Source organism: Vicugna pacos, chromosome X (genome assembly GCF_048564905.1).
Source record: "Vicugna pacos chromosome X, VicPac4, whole genome shotgun sequence".
NCBI classification, from domain to species: domain Eukaryota; kingdom Metazoa; phylum Chordata; class Mammalia; order Artiodactyla; family Camelidae; genus Vicugna; species Vicugna pacos.
This window is the reverse complement of record NC_133023.1, coordinates 29646705-29663706: the sequence shown is the minus strand read 5'-3', so window position 1 is coordinate 29663706 and position 17002 is coordinate 29646705. Positions and strand designations below refer to the sequence as shown.

Sequence of the window (17002 nt, the reverse complement as noted above, 5' to 3'; positions counted from 1 at the left end):
TTCCTTTAACAATTCTTTCAGCAAAGGTTTGTTGGTGAGGAACTTCTGGTTTCCAGTTCTGCACATAAGGAGCTTGGAAGCTGCCACTCCGTTTTAACAAGTAAAACGCTGAGAAGACTGAAAAATCAATAATTTTTCTTGGATCCATAAGAGAGAAAAAATTATAGAGCAAACCACTGCTCCCAAGATTGGAGGGACAGAAAGGCAAATAAAGGGATTTGTAGCTTACTAGAGCAGAGACTCACTAGCAGAAACCACTGCAGGAACCAGCGTTGGGGTAGGGAAATCTGCATTGTAATTGATGATGTACAACATAGCTACAGCTAACATCATATTTAATGATGAGAAACCCAAAGCTTTCCAACTAAGATCAGGTACAAGGCAAAGATGCCCCCCCCTTACCACTCCTTTTCAACATCATACTGGAAGTTCTAGCCAATGCATTAAGAATGTGAAATAAAAGGTATGTAGATTGAGAAGGAAAAGTAAAACTGTCTTTGTTCACGGATGACATGATCATCTATGTAGAAAATTCAAAAGAATCAACAAGAAACTCCTGGAACTTATAAGTAATTATAGCAAGGTTGCAGGATACAAGGTTAATATGAAAAACTCAATCACTTTCTTATATACCAGCAATGAACAAGTAGAATTTGAAACACAATACCATTTACGTTAGCACCCCCCAAAATGAAATATGTATAAATCTAACAAATATGTATAAGATCTATATGAGGAAAAGTACAAATCTCTGATGAACAAAATCAAAGAACTAAATAAATGGACAGCTATTCCATGGTCATGGATAGGAAAACTCAATATTGTCACTATGTCCATTCTTCCCAATGTGATCTCTAGAGTCAATATAGTTCCAATCAATATCCCAGCAAGTTATAACATGGATATTGACAAGTTGATTCTAAAGTTTATATGGAGAGACAAAAGACCCAGAATAGCCAACATAATATTAAAGAAAAACAAAGTTAGAGGACTGATGCTATCTGACTTCAAGAATTATAGAGCTACAGTAATTAAGGCAGTGTGGTATTGGTGAAAGAACAGACAGATACATCAATGGAGCAAAATAGAGAGCTCAGAAATAGATCCTCATAAATATAGTCAACTGATCTTTGACAAAGGAATAAAGGCAATACAATGGAGCAAAGATAATCTATTTAACAAATGGTACTGGAAAACTAGACGTGCACATGCAAAAATAAGGATAATGATAATGTATAGACACAGACCTTACACTCATCACAATGATCAACTCAAAATGGATCACAGACCTATATGTAAAACACAAAACTATAAATATCCTAGAAGATAACATAGGAGAAAACCTAGATGATCTTGGGTATAGTGATGCTTTTTTAGATACAACATTGAAGACATGATCCATGAAAGAAATAATCGATAAGCTGGAGTTCATTAAAAACAAAAACTTATGTTCTGTCAGAGACAATATCAAGAGACTTAAAAAACAAGCCACAGACTGGAGAAAATATTTTCAAAAGACACATCTAATAAAGGACTATCATCCAAAATATACAAAGAACTCTTTAAACTTTAAGAAGATCTACAGATGGCAAATAAGCATATGTAAAGATGCTCCACATATGTCATCAGGAAAATGCAAATTAAAACAATGAGATACATTACATACCTATTAGAATGGCCAAAATCTGGAACACTCACAACATCAAATATGGTAAGGATCTTGAACAACAGGAACTCTCGTACATTGCAGTGGGAATGTGAAATGGTACAGCCACTTTGGAAGACAGTTTGGCAGTGTCTAAGAAAACTAAGCATACTCTTACCATATGATCCAACAATTGTGCTCCTTGGCATTTATCCAAAGATGAAAACTTGATCACACAAAAATCTGCATGTGGATATTTATATAAGCTTTATTCATAATTTCCAAAACCTGGAAGCAGCCAAGATGTCCTTCAATAGGTTAATGGATAAATAAAATGCGATACATCCAAACATGGAATGTTATGGAGCACTAAAAAGAAATGACCCATCAAGCCATGAAAAGACATAGAGGTACCTTAAATGCATGTTACTGAGTGAAAGAAGCCAATCTGAAAAGGATGCATACTGTATGATTCCAACTTATGACATTATGGAAAAGGCAAAACTACAGAGGCAGTAAAAAGATCATTAGTTGCTGTTGGGAGTGGGGAGATGAATAGAGGCACACAGGATTTTTAGGACAATGAAAATACTCTGTATGATATTATAATGATGGATTTATGTCATTATACATTTATCCAAGCCCACTGAATATATAACATTAAGAGTGAACCCTTAGGTACTAACTATGGACTTTGGATGATTATGATGTATTAATGTGGGTTCATCCCTGGTAAAAAAAAAAATATACTGTTCTGGTGAGTGATACTGATAGTGGGGGAGGCTATGCATGTGTGGGGCAGAGGGCATATGGGAAATCATACCTTCCTCTCAATTTTATTATAAACCTAAAACTGCTCTAATAAGGTCTTTAAAAGAAAGTCTTCTGGAAATAAATTCTGTTAGTTTTCCTTTATCTAATAATGCCTTTATTTTATCCTCATTACTAAAGGATTGAGTTAACAGTTTTTTCCTCCCAGCGCTTTGAAAAAATGCACTTCCACTTCCTTCCAGCTTCCACAGTTTCTGAAGAGAATTTGCTGACATCCAAACTGTTAGTCTCCTATAAGTAATGTGACTTTTTCTCTGGCTATTCTTAAGATTTCTCTTTGTATTTAGTTTTTAGTAATTTGTGATGTGTCTGGGCATGGAATTCTTTGGTTTTATACTATTTGAGATCCATTGAGCTTCTTAAATCTGTACGTTTATGTCTTTTGCCAAATTTGGGGTGTTTTTAGCCATTGTTTCCTCAAATATTTTTTCTACGGCATGCTCTTTCTTATCTCCTTCTGGGACTCAATGACACAAATGTTAAACGTTTAGTATTTTCCTACAACTTCCTAAGGCTATGTTTATTATTTTTTCAATATTTTTCTCCCTGTTGTTTGGATTAGATAATTTACCAATAAATTCACTATTTACTCCACTATTTTCATTTTCGTTTTGAGCCCATCTTGTGACTTTTTAATTTTGGTTATTGGATTTTTCATTTCAAAATTTCTATATGATTCCTCTTTACATATTCTGTTTCTCTGCTGAGACTTTCTATATTTCCATTCATTTCAAAAGCACTCTCCTTTACTTCTTGGAACATTTTAATAATAATTGCTTTAAAGTCTTTGATATCCCAACATGTGTCACCACGGCATTGGTGTTGTTGGTTGTCTTTTCCCATGTGAGATTAGGTTTTTCCTGGTTTTCTGTTTGCTGAGTAATTTTAGATTTTATCTTGAATGTTTTGGGAGATTCTGGGTTATGAGATTCTGGATCTTGTTTAAATCCTATAGGGAATGTAGATTTTTTTTTTTAACAGGCAACCAACTTGTTTAGGTTCAGGCTGCACATTCCAAACAGCCTTCTGTGGGTTGTACCTCCGGTGGCAGTTCGGTTTCAAAGCCTCTGCATTACTATTCTGATCTGTCTTGTATGTGTGCTACTCAGTGGCCAGTCTGGGACCTGGACAGTCTTCCATCCCATAATTCAGTTGTCAAAATCTTTGCGATATTGTTTAGGGTCAGATGCACATATGTTTAGCTAGGCAGTGAGCCTAGAAGTTCATAAACAATCTTATGGGGTCATTTTCCCAAGCTATACTCTCTCCAAAATTTCCCCATGACTTTTTCTTCTCTGGAGCTCACCTTTTTAGTCTCTGACCCCAGAAAGATGGGGCTTTAGCTACTATGCTGTGCTGTGTGCTTTCCACAACTATACTCATGTCTAGGACTAAGCAGCAGGAGAGAAGAAAGAGAAAAAAGCAACGGGATGTCACCACATCCTCTTGGGACACAGCTCTTCTGATCAGACATAATGGTTCCCCCCTTTAGTTTTAGGCATCTATAGGCCCCCACTGCTGTTTGCTGTCTCTGCTGCTGCTGCCACTGCAGGACTTCCTGGAGTGCAAGAGAACAGAGCAAAGGGGAAAAAAACCTGAAAGATTTCCCCTACTCTCTCTGAGCATCAGGAGATCTCGTCCCTGCCCTTCCAGTCAGAACTAGAGGACTTCTGGAGCCCTCTCTGTCCCTGCTCAGTATCCACTTCTAAGTTTTGGGACGCCTTGATTCTAGGCCAGGGATAGCAGGAGATAAAAAATGATAAACTCCCCACCAGTTTGGTAATCCGTTGGATTCTGGTATGTCTTCTTTCCCAATCTGCATGCTACTGTTTACTTTTCAGGGTCCTCAAATGGCTGCCCCATGCCTTCTGTCCAGGTTTTATAGCTTCATTGAGTGAGACAAACAGGGTATATTACCCCACTTTTCTTGGAACCAAGAACCCCCTATTTCTTTTATATCTTGCTACAAATATGTCTCTGTATTTATTCACAGAATCTTTATTATTTTTACAACTTTTTTCTTTGGAAAAGTCTCCTCAACTGCTGAATAACAATATTGTCTTAGGCAATGTAGAAGCAGACAAGGAGACGAGGATTCTTACTGAGGGAGTGTTCTCAGGAGAAACCTCTATGGAAGTGAAAGAAGCAGGAAAAGCAGAAGAAGCTAAGTAAGCAAAGAAGTGCTTTCAGCAGAGATCTAACCTCAGCCTTGATTCCACAGAGAGCTCTAGGGCAAGATGGCGCCACGGAGTTTTCTCCCATGAGGCAAAGGGGCTAGTCTTTTGCTCCTTAATACCAGTCAGTCACTGGCCGTGTTGGCGGGTATATAACCTCTTACGCATCTCCGGGTGAAGTGGGTTCTGTCAGTTAAGAACAAGTCTCCAAAGTAGAGTGCAGCTGTGAACTATTAGCAGCCAACACTAACAGCTGCTAAATATAAAAAAAAATAGAGCTCATCTTGGTTCTTGGTAAGATGGAGTCAGGAGCTGGGGGATGGGTGCACTAGACTGGTAAAGGAGCTCTGGGTGGGGCATCAGCACCATCATTATGATGATTAATCATACATTTCAGTGGTGATAGTCACTGAATGCCCCATTTCCTTCCAAAACACAGAGGACCACTAACTAGTGGTGGCATTGCAGGAACCATGCCCAGGCTGAAATCATCAGCCTCTAGGGCAATGGTCGTCAACATTTAGTGTGCACGAGAATCCCTTGGGGAGCTTGTTAAAGATGCAGATTCCAACACCAATGAAGAGATTTGTATTCAGTAGACCTGTGAGAACTACACTTTAACAAGGAACTCTGTGATTCACTGTGAGATTATGTGAGTAGTCATACAACCCAGCGTATTTCAACGATGGCAAACATTGCTCTGTCTTAATTTTGTCTCCCACAATAAATCTGAAGCTTCTAAGGGCAGATGTTGAACTTCAGTAGTTTTTCCTATAATGATGTTCACAACCATAACTTTTTTATACTGAACATTTTTTAAAAGCCCTTATCAGTTCACCATTCCAATGATCCAAGTAACCACTTTATGGGAGCTGGAACTGAAGTGGTTTTAAGTATCTGGGGCACAGAAACAAAATCTCAGAGCATGAGCCATAGAAGTTACCGGATTCTAGAAGGCAATAGAGGCAGCTAGTCTCATCAGCAGTGAATCATAACTTTTTAAAAATAATCTTCAGACAGTCCAGGAGTATCAGAAGCTGACTGACACAAAATGCCCATCTCTGCCAAGTGCCCAGCACCAGGAATCAAAACATATGTCTGGGGTGGGCCTGGGAGAGGAGCATCTGTTTTTACAGCTGTAATTGTCCGTACAGATTGGGGTCAGCGTCAGTCATACCATTTTTCACACAAAGGACAGAATATTGATCAGTACCTAAGCCTGCCTCACAATACCAGCTCTATTTTGGATATCTGGACAGACTCTAAGATCAAAAATGAAACAGTATTTCCAGAGTGACACAATAAAACAAAACCTAGTATGAGAAACCAATAGACTATCAAGTATTTCTTTAATTCCTTTGTAAGAATTAGGCTGCATGCTGTGAGAGCAAAGGATTTACTTAGGAAGCTCTGCATAATAAGATAAAGGATCTTCCCACAGAAAATCTTAAAAAATAAGCAGTTTTACCCTACTGCATTTTTATCCTTTCTGATTTTATTAGCCTATCAAACACACACTTAAATAGGGAAGGTATTTTATCTATTCTTGAAGACCAAATAGAAGTGTCATCCAGTTGTAGTTTGGGAACTCAGACATGTAAGGAAGCATATTAAGGTTTTATGGACCATTAAAAGTACAGATATTTTACTGATTAGTCAGATCAAAATGTCATTTCTGGTCATAACAAATAAGTGGTTTGGGATTTGTTATTCCCAAAGGAGGTATCATTGAGACTGAGCCTTGCCCAAGGGCATGTTTATAAATATATCAGTTTTACAAAACAGATGAAGCACCTGGTTGTTTATATTCCCTTAATGACTGACTCTGTCTGCTTCTAATGTACAGTCAAATGAGCTTGTTGCTTGCTGATAAATCCTTCTAGGACTCAATAGGTCAAAGTAAAGAGCTAGTGTTGTGTGGCAACCTGTGATCATCTGTCTCACTTCCTTGAGGAAAGAGAAGCTCTGAGCCGAGGCAATGTATCGTAGGCAAAAAACAATTGATTAACAAGCATCAGGAAAGATCATTTTTCTGACTTCATTTATGTGCTTGTGTAAGCAGGCAAGCTAGACTAATCATGCCTCTGAGAAAAAGTAAAAAATGATTGGGGATGAGTTGGGGAATTGGCCGGGGAGCTATAATTCTGGGAGACCATTTTGTCTCTTGGGATTAATAGTTCCTGTAGGAATCCAGAGACCATGACAATGAGTGTGAGTGAATTGGACCTAGACCTTGTATTGTAGGTTGGGCTTTTTGGGAAGCTGACTCAGACTGAGCATAGGAGGCAGGATGCTTATTAGGGTGTGCCCTGGGGAAAGGAGTGGAGGGAAGAAGGAGTGGGCAGAAGGAGTGTGATGCAAGCCCAACAACAGCTTTGGCCGACCTACAGGGAGCTCTGGAGCTAGAATGGCCCTTGAGAGTTGTCCTCAGCTGGGCCCAAACGGCTGGGAGTTTATACTCCTGCACTGAGCTATCACTGGATATGGGCAGCCTCAGAAAGTCATCAGGGAAACTGCCTTTTGGTCAAGGTGGCTCTCTGTAGCTGAGACAGTTCTTGAAGAGACTGAGAGCTGAGGGTTGTCTACCAGCAGCACTCCTAGCAGCTGGGAAAACAAGGACTTCATTGAAGAAGGAACTGGGCAGTGTATGCAAGTGGCCACCACACCTGGTCAGATTTGGGCTCTGGCTTATCTGAGTGATTGATTATGCCAAGCAATGGGAACCCAAAAGAACTGCAAGGCTAGTTGTCAAAGACAAGTCATGCTGCCTGAATTTTGTTGCTTCTGCCTCTAAGAATCATTTTATTTTGAGATTTGACAGGGAAGGGCAGAAATGGACCTGGCCCTAGGTCTGTCTACATGGGTGAGGCAGGCTAGGGTGAAGTCAAGGGTGAAGGTGACATGCTGGGGCTATCCACAGAGCATCAGAATGGTGAGTGGGTGTATCGTCCAAGGCCTTCAGCAAGGATCAAGCAGTCAATATTAGGGCATCCAACATGAAACAAAAGTCAGGAGTGGGTAATACTTGGAAGGCTGTGCAGCCTGTTGAGATGTAAGGGAAGGCAAGGCACTGGGACAAAAAATGATAACAACTACCCTTTAGTAAGTGCTTATGTGGATCAGGGACCGTGCTAAGCACTTTATACACATCACCTCATTTCATGCTTACAAGTCTGTGTAGTAGGCATAATTTTCTCCATTTTTATGGGCAAAGAAACCAATTCAGAGAGGAACTTATTCAAAATTATATGGCTCGTAAAAGGCAGATATTCTGGAGACAGACTGCCTGGGTTCGAATTCTGGCTCCTACTAGCTGTGTGACCTGGGGCAAATTACTTAACCTCTCTCTTGCTCAGTAGCTTCATCTTTAAAATGGGAATAATAATAGTACTTACCTTTTAGAGCTGTTATGGGCATAAAATGCATTAATATCAATGAAGTACCAAAAGCAATGCCTGACACAGCTTAAGAGCTATGTAATTGTCTGTGAACTAAGTGAATGAGTCAACCTAACTCCAAAGCCTGTGTTCTTGACTATTATGCTACCCTGGTAGGACTCTGACTCTCAGGATGTGGAGGGAGAAAGCTAGGCAGCCTAAGTACTAGGAATTAGCTAAGATAGTAGGCAACTAATCATTCACTCATTCATTCATTCACTCATTCATTTGCTTATTCACAAATATTCACTGAGCACCTCTATACATGTGCTAGGACTTTTTCCTAGGTACTGGAGATAAAGCTATGACCAAAACAGCTAAAGTCCCAGCTATCATAGAGCTTATATCCTAGTGAGGAGACAGGCAATAAACTAAATGATAGACAAGTATCTAAATAATGTCAGGTAGTGGTAAGAGTTATGAAGAAACTGAAAGCAGGAGAAGGGCTCAGGAAGCTGTGGAGGTGGGGCTGTGGGGACAGGCTAAGTGTGTGTTCCTTTAGAAAAGAGATCAGGAAAAGCCTTTGTGATGAGGTGACATTTGAGCAGAGACCCAAAGGAGTCAGGAAAGGAGTCAGGCAGTAATCTGGAAGACAAGCCCAGGCAGAGAAAATAGTGAGAAAAGCCTGCCGCTCAGCGCCGTCCTGAGCTGGGGTGTGGGCTGGCCTTAGAAGGAGAGGAGATGGTGGGCAAGGCGGCTTTCTTCAGCGGATCCAACCTCCAAAGCGGGCCGACAGCTGCAGGCCGCCTTCCAGCAGCATTCCCAGCAGCTGGGGGAATAAGTGTTTCATTCCTTAAGGGCCATGTGGGTGGCACAGCCCAGATCCATCACCCTCCTCATGCTTTAGTTGCTGCTTCTACAATTTGGCTTACTTCTGGAAACACAGATCTTTGTCACCAAAGAATATACACTAACCATTTTGAAAACTTCATCAGAGTTCTTGTGCAAAAGTACAAAAGTTGAAGTGTTCCTTTGTCTACAAGTAGCTAGAAGGACATTGTAAATATTGGAACCCTGATTCCTGAATAATACAGGGGGAAAAGAGCAAACGTCTGAATCTGAAAGTTCTTTGGAAGGGAGTACTTTAGCAGATGGGTGATTTAAAAATGTGATACCGTGGATTCTTCTGCAACTCGATAACACACTAGCACTGCCCACATGCTCTAGAAACCATGTGAATGAAGAAGGCTGTCATTAGAGCTGGAGTTTGCTTTGTGATTTTGGCAATGGTTCGCTCTTAGGCCAGGTTCAGATTTCCCAGTTTCTGAATTCTAACCAGAAATTGCTGTTATAGTGTGTTGGGGAGATGGCTGCTGGAGATTGTGGCAAGAAGATAGAATTCTCTGCCTTTTAAGGCATCTTAATCACGATTTTGGCAGCATAGGGGCCTTCAGCTTAGGAAACTGAGCAGCCATTTCCATAGCAGAGAAATCAGCTACTGTTTGACCCAGAGAGGGAGCTTTCGGCTGTTGTTTGTTGACCTGAGCCAAGGGAAACAAGATGACAGATTGGACAAGCAGCACACCATGCAATTTATGCCCTTCACGGACTGTCAAACATTAATTTAATTTAATTTTAATCATTCCCATCTGGTGCTTATATAGAGCATCAGGCCCAGATAGATATTTCCTTATCTTGAACTGGGGAACAGTGCTGTGTTTTGGCCTGCAGCCACGTCCATGCACCCTGAGGAGGGGGCATGGGGACCATAGGAGGGGAGATCTGTACTGATGCCAGACACGCAATCATCACCAGCCCCCGAAGCTGTAAATGGGACCTGTGGTTGGTGCTGGCTCCACCATGGGTCAGTGGCCTCTTCTGCCCCAAGTCATAGAGACATAAATGCTGAGTCATCTGTTTGGATTCCTGGACATTGGCAAAGGGGGCTGGCTGGGGATGGTGTTTGGGTGAGTTGGGGCATCTGATTCTGTGGCTCAAACCTCTTGAGCAGCTAAAGTGACCAGTAGCCACATTTAACCTGTTCATGAAGTAATTATTAAGCACTGACAATGGGGATAAGGATGGGGATCAAGTGACCTTTGAGTTTTCATCACCCTTGAGAATCTGTGACTCTTTGTGTCAATCACGGTGCCAGGCCCAGCAGGGAATAAGGACGAAGTCTAAGGCAGCACTGGTGCCCTACTAGTCACCTCAGTCCAGGAGGGGTTCTCCTTTCTTCCCCATCCCAGACTGAAGGTTGGGTTATTGGTGGCTAGTAGAGGTAGGAGTGTCAACAAAGTCCCAAGAGAGTATGAGAGGGAGCATGGAAAGAGATGCCCTTCATTTTCCTGAATTTTAATTTCTCAAATGCAAAGTAGCTTGGTGCCCAGAAGGCTGGAGGATGCCATTCATCAAGCCAGCTCTGGCTTCAGGAGACAAACACTGAGCCCTGTTCATTGCTTTGTGGACCAAGATCACATGACCTACTTGAAAGAGGAGAACAAGTTTTCCGCTTTTCTTTGAAAATAGAAACAGGTCTTTTTTTCTTGAGTTTTCTGTGGTAATTATAAGTACATGCTCATTCCCTAAATAATTCAGATAATATAGAAAAGTAGAAAGTAACAAATTTGTCATAGACAGATACAGACCACTGTTAACATTCTGATATATGTCTTTACATCTTCACTCACACACTCTCTCACACACACACACACACACACACACACACACGGTCATGTTATAGATAATGAAAAGCAAAGCCTCTTGCTGGGTGAGTCTCTTCTCCAGCCAGATGTCAGCATGACCAGAAGGAACATTCAGGGGCTTCAAGCAGGGGAAGGGAGAGTGGCACTGCAAAAGTTGCCACTTCAAATTTCAAGGCTGGATGTTCTTTCCAGCTCAAGCTGTGTCTGTCCAACCCACCTCTTGGCAACCACCAAGGACCGACTTGCCAGCCCTTCTGAAATATGAGGCCACCTCTACTCAGAATCTTGTTTCTTTCTATGAAACATTACATTTCTCCTTTTAAAAAGTAACAGAAAGCACTAGGGCTAAGACACAAGTGCAAATTGGAAGAAACATTTGGAAGAGTCACAGTGGAGCACAGTAAGGAAAGAAAAATCATTTTGTGCCTCTTTTTCCCGATTAGACAGATTTGTTTTCTTCATGTTACAAGAGAACACTATTCTATATAGAACCCATTTTCCCATTTTGATACGCATGCATCAAAATTAAAAGGATGTGATCTCCAAGTGTATGTTGTCCCAGGGAAGGATGTGGTTGAATTTGTCTCCCTTCTGGAGAGTGACTGGAGAATAGAGGCCCACAGAGCCAGGTGTGAGGAGCGGTGGGGAAGGGAAGTCATACCAGTGGGAAGGTGGGCTGGGCTTATTTTATATTCTTCTGGAAGTAAGAACCAGAACAAAAGGATCAAACTTATTGTGAGGCAGGGAGCTGACACATGAGATTTGAGAGGATGGAGAAGGGAAAGGAGTGAAGGCAGCTAATATTTATTTAGCACCTACTATCTGTCAGAAGTTGTGCTAAATTCCTTGTATTATCTTACTTAACCTTCACAGTAATCTTAAGAGATAGATAATATTACTACTGGTATTTTATAGCTAAAGAGAGTAAGATTCAGAAAGGTTAAGTAACTTGCCCAAAGTTACAAAGTGAGTCAGCTTTAAATTCAGGTCACCTTGGCTCCCAAGTGGCTCTGTTTTCCCACATCACACTCACTGAAAATGGAATGGGTATCCCTCACGAGCTAATGTGTTCTGGGTAACCTGGGTGTATTTAAGCAAAGACTAGATGATCATTTATCAGAGACATTCTTAAGGGGATTCATGCATTGGTAACAGAACGTGGTTTTTAAGAATCTTTCCAACTGCATATTCTAACAAGGTCTCTCTAGGCAATGGACAGAAATATAAAAGTCCAGTTCCTTTGGCCCATGTTGAAACAAACTTTAGGTGTAATTTAGACTACAAAGCTACACACCGGGATGATTATGAAACTGAGACTTCCTAAAATTGCAGCCTTGCTTCCTGGCTTCCATTATTTCTCTGTCCTGCTTTCCCCACACTCTTTTGGTCTCTCTGGGACACTTTTCCAACAAACCACTTGCATAGGAATCCTCATCTCAAGGTCTGCTTCTGGGGAATCTGACCCAAGACATAAACATTCCAAAGTCTACATTTGAGAATAAGAGGTGAATTCTACTATTCATATGGGATGTTCTGTAATCTTACCCTCTACTATAAGGTCATTAGATATTTCTTGCTTTAGTGGATGATGATCTTGGGCTGGAGAACTGGGAAAAGAAATAGACCTCTGCCACTTACGCACTGCTTCCCTCCCTCCACAGCCGGCAGGGTCACAAAGGACCTCAGGAAGTGGTGTTGAATCTCACTTAGCCAAGGGGAGTAAGAGAAGCTGACTTTGCTTATGCTTTAAATGAATTAGACCTTGGGCACCCAAAGCTGTGCCTCTGTGCTTTTCCATACTTGAAATGACATTGCCACAGAAGATTGTGATTCAGCAAAACAGGTCCACAGTGAGGAAACATGAATCAAACACATACTGGTATATGCTTCTAATATTACTGAATAGAATTTGACAGGGTCTCCACAATTTTATTGCAAAACTGATCGATAATACAGCACTATTTTTTTTGAGTGCTTTCTACTTGTTTGGCAGCATTTTCTCATGCATTATATCATTGAATCCTTGTGGTATGCTTGTAAGATATTAACATTGCCATTTTACAGGCAAGACAGCTGAGGCTCAGAGAGGTTATGCTGTCCGCCTAAGGTTACGCTTGTAACTAGTGATACAGCTAGGATTTGAGCCCCTGTTCGTCCCATTCCAACGACTATATGCTTAACCACCCACCAGAGTACAGTTCCCACACTGGCTTTCTTCTCTCTAAAGTGATGAGGGAAAGATTTATCAACATTTGCACAAGGCAGGAAACTATCTCATCTGCGAAGGTTTATATAGACATTTTTCTTTTCCAAGAATAAGTAAATGTATAGGAAATTGAAATATATTAAATGAGCCTGACATGCCGCAATACAGAAAGTATGTTATATGGTGAAGTTTTCTCTAAGCTTAGCATTTTCTTGTTACAAGGTCAATATAATGATTAATGGTTTATGCACAAGGTAGAAAATGGTCATTTTCTTTGCAGTCATTTGGAGGGTATTGCATGCAGTATAAATTCTCTCCTATTTGGGTACGTGCTCAGATTGTTCTTGGATTTGAATTTTTGTTTTTCCCCCTCTTCTCCATCCCTAACCTCTTTGTGGCCCTGGAAGGAAGGCCAGAAAGGCTGCAGGACTACTCATGTTTTACCCAATTAATTCCTTCCAGGATTGAAAAATGTGCTATTCCTGAATTCTAACAGTTTTTGCAAACCTCAAATGCATATGAGAACGCTTTGGGACGACAGCCTTACATGAAAAAAAAATGGAGAATATATTCTGTATTTAGATACAGGATATGTGTTCATATTTTAGCTTCATCAGTGAAGGGAGACTGCAGCTGTCTTTTTGAAATTTTAAGATGTCAGTTTTCAACAACATAGAAAGTAAAATTTAAAAGTAGTTGCAAAAGAATGGATTTTTATTTTCATTTAGAACTAGATCCAAAGTTTAGAGCAAAATTCTCCTCTCTGAGGTTCAAATATTATTTACCCTGAATAGAATATGCCTTCTTGTTTGATAGAAAACACATGAAAGTGTTATAATTGTGAAACAGCCCCAGGCAAGTGGTATTTAGGAAAATAAAATGCTAAGCGTGGAATCACAATGCTGGAAAAGCCCCTATGAGAATGTCTAGTTCTGCCCTCATCTTCCAACTGAGAATGGCTAACGCATCCTGTATGGGTTATTTTCTATTTTGGTAGGATTTACAAACCTACATTTTCATCTTTAGAGCCCATTCACATGACATGTTTCAGTTAATAGGGGAATATGTGGGTAACCACAGGAAGCCACCAGTACCTAACAAAACACCTGGCACATAAACAGTATTTGAAACTTTTAGTAGAAGGAATAAATGCATCAACAAATGAAAAAAATGAGGGCTGAATAGTAGAACATTTATGATGGGATTCTTACTGATATGATTAATTAATAAAACGGAAGGGGATTATGCCCAAGCTCAACATCTTGCAAACTCTATCCATTTCACATTCCATAGTGTGGATTTGGTCCTTCTCAGTGTATTTGAAACAAAGACCCTTTTGAGTGTAAAAGGGGGTGCTATTTTTTAATTAATTAATTAATTTAGGGGGCACTATTAATAATTACACCAGGACAACAAGACTGCTCTGGGCAAACTGGAACTAATAGTCACCTTGTTGGTGAGGGATTAGGAGCAGGGGAAAATATATTTACACAGGCTCTAAAGTAAGAAACAAGGAAATTTTAAATCACAAGTGAAGATTGGAGGGGTTTCGCTATCAATACTTCTAACCTTTTTACCTCAGACATTCTTACTTTACCATGGAATTATGGTAAAAAATGGGGCAAAATGATGAAGACTCCCTTCCAATAATTAGGAAAGAATTAACTTCTTGCCAAAAGTTAGACTGAGGAACTGAGCCCAGCAGACCCCCAGATCTGTCTAGCTTCACCAGCACTTGGATGGAACAAACTGGGTCCTCGCACCCCAGGCGACCCTCCCCCATCCCAGCCCCCCTCCCCATTCCCTTGCCTGCCTCACTACCCTCTAGCCCCGCCCCTCACTACCCTCTAGCCCCGCCCCTCACGACCATCTGGCCCCGCCCCTCACGACCATCTGGCTCCGCCCCTCACTACCCTCTAGTCCCACCCCTCACGACCCTCTAGCCCCGCCCCTCACTATCCTCTAGCCGCCCCCCCCTTCACTCACAACTTCCAGCACCATCTTGGCGGCTTTATCCCCTGCTTCCAGGATCAGCCTCACACCATACTTCATGGAGAAGTCCTCCTCAGTGTTGACAACCATGAGCTCCCAGCCCCAGCAGAGTTATGCCACCGAGGTGAAGGCCGCTGTCAGCCGTCTGATCAACCTGCACCTGCGGGCCTCGTCCACCTACCTCTCCCTGGGCTTATACTTCGAAGGCGATAAGGTAGCTCTGGAGGGTGTGGGCCGCTTCTTCCGTGAGTTGGCTGAGAAAAAGCGCGAGGGCGCCCAGCGTCTCTTGAAGATGCAGAAGCTGTGCGACTGCTGCGCCCTGGAACAGGACGTGCAGAAGCTGTCCCCAGATGAGTGGCATGCTAGCGTGGACGCCATGGAAGCCGCCATGGCCCTGGAGAAGAGCCTGAACCAGGCCCTTCTGGATCTGCATGCCCTAGGTTCTACGAATGCAGACGCTCCCCTCTGCAAATTCCTAGAGATCCACTTCCTAGAGGAGGAGATGAAGCTCATCAAGAAGATGGGCGACCACCTGACCGACCTCCGCAGTCTGGCCGGCCCGAGGCCGGGCTAGGCGAGTATCTCTTCGAAAGGCTCACCTGCAAGCACGACTAGGAGCCCCGGGAGCCCAGCGGCCTCTGGCAGAGCCCTCTGCCTCCCCACCCCTGCATCATCTTTGCCCGAGCCTCTTTCTCCAGCCAGGAGGCAACTTTCTCACCACCTTGAAACCTTCACCCAAGCCATGGCACCAGATGGAAACAAAAAAGATGTTTTTTTTTGTTTTTTGTTTTTGTTTTTGCAGAGGGGAAAAAAAGCTAGGCTGTGAGGGAATAAATAAAAATATCTGAATTGAATGGTTTGTAGTCTGTTTAATTCTCTGGATTTTCTAAATAAAGAAATTGTTCCTAACTTTGTGTATCACCTGGTTATGTTGAGTATCTGATAAGCTATGTTTTTCCTGTCACGAATGATAAACACACCATCCATAAAACGTTGCATACAGTTTTAGAGGTTTCATGACTTCTCTGAAGTCATTCTGGGTACCGGATTGAAAACCCTGTTGCTCTAAAATGTGTCTTTGGTTTTGGCGAGCAGAGCGTTGAGTACCTTTACCATATTGTATTGTGTTCCCCCCTCAACCCCCCAACTCCTGATAAAATTGCTTTTCCTGATTTTTAAGTTGGTGTCATGCCATCTGCCTTTATTGAAAAAAGAAACCTGTGAAATTCATCTTTGTGTCTCCCATTAGGTTTCTACTGAGAACACTGATTGTTACATCATACACTGACTTCTTTATGAAGCCTCTCAAGAGAACTGTCTTTCTGGTCTTAATATTAGGAATAACAGTGCTTTGCTTGGGTAATTGGCTTGTTTTTGTTTTATGGACACTGTAAATGATGTAACTAATTAAGTTTCCTTTTCTGACTGCCTGCTAAAAAGCTTAGAGCCAAATTTGTGGCCCACCCAGAGTAAATGAGTAGGGTTGTATAAGCATTTTTTATACACTTCATTCCTGATTCTTCCATTACTGATTCCTTGATGTATTTTCTAGATTCTTTTAAGCTACCTTAAACCCTTTCGGGAACAAGGTTGTGTATAAACAGATAAATAAAGTGAACTTTAAAATGCAGATTTAAAAATGGCTCTGCAGTTCATTTTGGAGAAAAGAGAAGATAAGCACTAAGAGAGCCAAAATGATTAGAGTGGAGGTGGGTCAGAGGGAAGTTAAATTCCGGAAGTCGAGAGCAGGAGAAGCTGTAAAATGTAGCCTTCTTTTAAAAATGTGTTTCATTTTTATGTGTGAGTTGTTTTCTACTAAATCCGTACATTTGTATCCCACAAATAGCAATCTAATAATTGTGTATTATTTTCTTTGCATTTTAAAAAGACGAAGTTATAACTTGTTCTCAAAACACAGAAATGGAAAAAAAATCAATTCTTTTCCTACAACAACTCTCCTTCCCAGTGCAGGAAGACCAAAGGCGTACTATCATTTGTTTTACCTTACAAGAGTCAGAGGCATAGGAAGAATATTTTACAGAGATTGGGACAACTGTTTTGTTCAGTTAAGG

At 41.3% G+C, this 17002-nt stretch overlaps 1 pseudogene; it reads left to right on the top strand.

Moving 5' to 3' along the window:
• LOC102538875 (ferritin light chain pseudogene) overlaps positions 1-15784 on the top strand; it is a 49862-nt pseudogene extending 34078 nt beyond the window's left edge.
• Positions 15785-17002: the final 1218 nt, after the last annotated feature.